This window comes from Lates calcarifer, unplaced genomic scaffold (assembly GCF_001640805.2).
Source record: "Lates calcarifer isolate ASB-BC8 unplaced genomic scaffold, TLL_Latcal_v3 _unitig_4390_quiver_3232, whole genome shotgun sequence".
Classification (NCBI taxonomy): domain Eukaryota; kingdom Metazoa; phylum Chordata; class Actinopteri; family Centropomidae; genus Lates; species Lates calcarifer.
This window is the reverse complement of record NW_026116868.1, coordinates 1,948-7,633: the sequence shown is the minus strand read 5'-3', so window position 1 is coordinate 7,633 and position 5,686 is coordinate 1,948. Positions and strand designations below refer to the sequence as shown.

General features: G+C 41.8%; 1 pseudogene; it reads left to right on the top strand.

Moving 5' to 3' along the window:
* The first annotated feature begins 1,771 nt into the window (after positions 1-1,771).
* LOC108899329 (leucine-rich repeat and fibronectin type-III domain-containing protein 2-like) lies at positions 1,772-3,124 on the top strand (annotated as a pseudogene).
* The last annotated feature ends 2,562 nt before the right edge of the window (positions 3,125-5,686 follow it).

Below are 5,686 nucleotides of genomic sequence, written 5' to 3'. Positions count from 1 at the left end.
ACTCAACACTCTAAGCACACTGCTCTGCTCTGTGTGATGAATACTTCTATTTGTGTTCCCAGGCCTCTGAGCACTGTTGAAGGATTTTGCAGGTCATTTGCTATGTACCATATTCTAGACTGAAGTTTGGATAACATCAGTTGATGTTTTCATTCACAGTCAATTGACATTGAGCAAGAGGGACACAGGTGCACCCTGGACAGATTACCAGTCTATCACAATGCTGACATATAGAGACAAACAATCATGTTCATGCCCTCTATGGATATTTTAGAGTCACCAATTAACCTCACCTGTATGTCATGTGCATGTTATACTGAAAATTAGAAATTATCATGTGTGTAAAAGCACATAATGAGTAACACTGAGTAACAAAGGAGGGCAGTAAACTGGAATGATGGGTCACACTGATTTTTTTTAAAACTTGACTGCTGAGATATACTTCATGGCCATCCCATAAAAATACTACCTGTTACATGACTTCCCAGATAGAAATCACTCTACCATCTCCTGAGGGCCAAAAACTGTACATGACAAACACAAGATGTATATTGTTGTCATACTGTTTGCTTTACATTGTTCTAAATGTGTTTCTGTCTAGATGCTTTATATTCTATCCTTAATTCTGCCTGTGATGTGTTTAAGAGAAGAAACTGCAACTTGGATTTTTATTCTTGAATTTGGCCATTTGGTTCTCAGTAGTAAACATTGCTAGCTCGGGCAAGCCTGAATGTGCATTTGCATTTGCTGATTGGCATCAGTTGTTTTAGTCATGCTTAACCATCAGTTGTTTGGCTACCAGGTGGCCAATAACATCGATGTTGTATGGAGTAGAACACAGCCATTATATAGCCTGATGTTTTTATCCCTAATACTTCTCTTGACATTTCACACCATTTGTTGCTACAACTTCCTCCACCCCAACCTCCTCCTTATTTGCAAGTTTTAGTGATTTAGCTGAGATTTAATGTTCGTATGTATAAGTTTTTAAGAAATATGCCTCAGTGTTCCTCAGATTATTTGGGAGCTCTGACAAAGATCATAGCTTTTCTCCTTAACTCAAGTGTACTATCCTTTGCATTAAAGGTCACCTCCTCTGACTCAACCACAGTAATATCTTTGAAAATGGTGATATCTCAAAAAATTGTTTGATGGATCAAGAAATGTAAGTAGTAAATCAGACAGAATGGGAAAAACAGGATAGACAAATGTATTTGGAAGAGAAAACTTGGGTGAGAGGTAAAAAAACTGTACATTTTGCTGACCTTGATTAGGCTAAACTTTTGAGTTGTTTACAACTATTCATCTGTCCTGTTCATATGACTGCTCATGTCTCCTGCTCTATCAACTGTTTTTTGTAGCGATTTCATGATGTTCCTAAATCTCAGGACTTAATTTGGCAACTAAACATTATCTTATTAATTGAAATGATGGCCTAGGCTGTCAATAAAACCTCAGATGTAATAAACCAGATCTGTCCTTAAACCTTCAACTGAAAATAACCTGGCAACCTCTTTTTTTTTGTTCCTTTAAAAATTCTTGTCCCTCCTTTCCCAACCTTTCACGCCAGTAAGCAAAACGTAAAAGTTAAAGATCAAAGCTTAGTTCTAGTGTCATCAGCAATGATGACACCAGTTGAACTGGATCAAAATTTTGTCAGTGTGCCTCTCAGAGATGCCCTGTTGAATTGTTGATAAAGCTTATGAATATCACCTTTAACTTATCTCCTTTGTCTTTTTTTCTCACACAGGTTCATATGTATGACTCTACCATGGACCACATCATCTACTGCCTGCTGGTCCTGGGAGCCACAGTGATGATCACCCATGCATGCCCCAAGTACTGCGTATGCCAGAATCTGTCAGAGTCCCTGGGACATTGTGTCCTTCTAAAGGACTTCTTTTCGTGCCTCCAGATATTGACCGCAGCACAGTGGAGCTCCGCTGGGAGGCAACTACATCCTCCGCATCACACAGCAAGACTTTGCCAATATGACAGACCTGGTGGACCTGACCCTCTCAGGAACACCATCAGCTACATCCAGCCCTTCTCCTTTGGTGACCTGGAAACGCTGCGATCACTTCATTTGGACAACAACCGCTTAATGGAGCTGGGCCCTGATGATTTGCGAGGCTTGGTCAACCTGCAGCACCTCATAGTTAACAACAACCAACTGGGACGCATCCATGACAAGGCCTTTGAGGACCTGGCACCTGCCTTGGAGGATCTGGATCTTTCTTACAACAACCTTATGTCTCTGCCCTGGGACTCAGTACGCAGATGATTAACCTGCACCAGCTTAGTTGGACCACAACCTATTAGACTTTATTCCAGAGGGCACCTTCACGGACCTGGAAAGGCTGGCAAGACTGGACTGACGTCAAACCGTTTGCAGAAGCTACCCCCAGACCCCCATCTTTGCCCGCGCCCAAGACTCAGAGTTACTGACTACACCCTATGCTCCCCAGCTGTCCCTTAGTCTTGGTGGAAACCCTCTGCACTGCAACTGTGAGATGCTGTGGCTTGCGGAGGCTTGAGAGAGATGATGACCTAGAGACTTGTGCCTCTCCTCCTGCCCTAAAGGGTCGTTATTTTTGGAATGTAAAGGAGGAGGAGTTTGTGTGTCACCCACCTCTCATTACCCAGCACAACCCACAGGATGCTGGTTTTGGAGGGCCAGACAGCCAGCCTAAGGTGTGAAGCAACTGGAGACCCTTCCCCCACTATCCATTGGATCTCCCCTGATGATCGACTGCTTGGCAACTCCTCCCGAACTGCAGTGTACAACAATGGAACCCTGAGCATCACCATCACCACTTCCAAGGATTACGGCACGTTCACCTGCATTGCCGCTAATGTGGCAGGGGAGTCCACTGCACCTGTGGAGGTGTCCATTGTCCAGCTTCCCCACCTCAGCAATGGGACTGGGCAACCAGCACAGCCTAAGTCACGTCTCTCTGACATCACAGGTACCACCAGGATCAGCAAAGGGGCTCCCAAGAGCCAACCAGAAAGAGCTGTGTCAGTCTCTGAAGTGACATCTGTTTCAGCATTGGTCAAGTGGACAGTGAGCAAGTCGGCTCCCAAGGTGAAGATGTACCAGCTCCAGTATAACTGCTCCTGATGATGAAGTTCTGATCTACAGGTAAAGACTTATTAGTAGGGGGTCTCAAAATTCACAGTTTTAGAAATTCTTCGGTTGTAAGGATTCTTAACGTCCAAAAAATACAGCAGGTAATTGGTTGATAGATGACTGGGTTCATTTATGACATTTATGTGTCATGTGAATAGGGTCACCCTTAGAGGGGGAAATTGTTTCCATTATAGAAAATAATTACCAACTCTGCAGTTCCCCTCATCTTTGATTTCATTATTTGATTATTTATTGCTAATTTTCTCTCTTATCACCCCTGTTTTTAGTAACAACAGGCATTTTTAGTGGGATTCAGAGACAGAGCAGGTAAAGTTAAGGGCAGTATACTTGGTCTTTGTTCAGAACTAAGTTTGGCAACAAGTAGGCAGTCAGCAAAGACAAACAGATCATCAGTGGTGGTGTTGTACTGGGCTGCATTACACTGAAAATGTGTTTTTGATATTCTGACCTCATCATGTTTGTAAATGGAGTGGCCAAACCATTAGAAACACCTCTCAGTATAAAGTTTCCACATTTCCACATGGCTCTAACCTACAACCTCAATGATATCTTTCAAATATAGAGTGATTAATATCTGTCTGACAGTGACAGCTCAGCTGAGCTGTTGTATTGGATTGTACATTGTCCTACATCACTGTCCTGCTTCACTGAACAAGTGTTTGGTTTTTGTTATGAAAAAAAAAGGTCAGCTGCCTGAATTTCATCCATCCATTATCTATACTGCTTATCTGTTAAGGGTCGCGGGGGGGCTGAAGCCTATCCCAGCTGTCACTGGGCGAGAAGCAGGCTACACACTGTACGGATCGCCAGTCCATCGCAGGACCAACATATACAGACAAACGACCACTCACACTCACATTCACACCTACGACTAATTTAGAGTCACCAATTAACCTGGATGTCTTTGGACTGTGGAAGGAAGCTGGAGAGAACCCATGCAGGCACAAGGAGAACATGAAAACTCCACACAGAAAAGCCCCAGGCTTAAACCGGGGCTCAAACCCAGAACCTTCTTGCTGTGAGGCGACAGTGCTAACCACTGCACCACTGTGCCGCCCTGCTGAATTTCAACCAAAGTTGGAAATTTAATTAAGTAGTTAAGAAAATATATGACTGTTTTTAATGGTCTAATTAGTAAACAGCAAATGCTAAAAATAAGTGAGAAAAAATGATTTGGATACAAAGTGTGTGGGATTGTACTTGTGTGCCACACATTTATTGTGAATGTATGTTTTGTAAACCACTGTGAATATAGAGCATCTTTATCTAAGTAAAGACCTTTTTTTAAAAAAAAGAGATAGAGAAAGAGAAAGAGAGAAAAACAGACATATGCACAGAGAGAATCTTTTGATTTACTGTCTTTATTCACACCAACAGTGCAATCAGAGAAGGCTGGGAAATTTAGTATTTAGAGCAGTTTGGAATTGCTCTTTGAACTGCTTCATTCTTTCTTGAGTCTTTTTGCTCATGTTGTTGCTGATCTGCAAAGACCGTAGTTGTTTTTCAATGATAGGACAAAATGCTTCAGTGATTAGTCATTAGGAAATTCCACATCAAGAAGGGAAGTTGTATTAGCAGTCCTTATGTTTCCAGCTTACCCCAGGTTGTACTGTGGTCAACACTTATATGACTCAAGGGCTTTTTCAACGGACATCTTGTTGACATATAACATCAGTGTAGCATATATAATAGGTCCCATCTGAGTAGCCATCTTCTCATATTTTCCACTCACTTGGTAGCCCATCTTCTTCAGCAATATAGTGATGTTTAAGGGCAGACAGCTGCCTCCCCCCATACTGTTGCGTATACTAGTGGGTGTGTTTTGTAGTAGGCATGTTCTGCAGGGGGTGGGTTTTGTAGGGTCAGCATGAGAAAAACTACCAAAAAGTAAAGAGATATTATTGAATTTACAGTCATAGTGTGGCTAATTAATATGTCTAGAAAATATCAGATAACCTGCTTTCCACCTTTTCCACAGCACTGACAAATTGTTCTGTTTATTCTAAATGGAAAGACGCTTTTCACAGCCAAACTACTTAGTGTTGAAAGCTGTCTGAAACAGCTTTCTAAAACTGCACCAGCCTTGTGCAATTTGGAAATTACAGTTGCTATTATAGCATCATGACATCTGAGTGAGAAGCTCAGCAAAAAGCTAAGTATACAGAATGTTGTGTTTTGGAGAAGCATCTGACCTTTAAACAAATGCAGATGCATTTTGCTTAAACATTGAATGATGTGTTTATAGAGTCACACAGCAAGAATCCCCAGTGGAATCAGTGTTAGATTTTTATGTGATGCTTCTTGCTGTGAGGCGACAGTAGAGATCCATCCATATCATCCAGTGTACTGTATTGTCCATTGTATAACCTTTTCATCATTTGATATCTCTCTCATTAAATATTGTGCTGTGCTTGGCTCGATCAAGCTCAGCAGTCCAGTCCAGGAAGAGTGGTTCCTGTCAATACAGCTGCTTTTGATGGGGATGAAACTGTGCTAAATACTTATATAGCCTCTAAAGTAAATATTAAATCA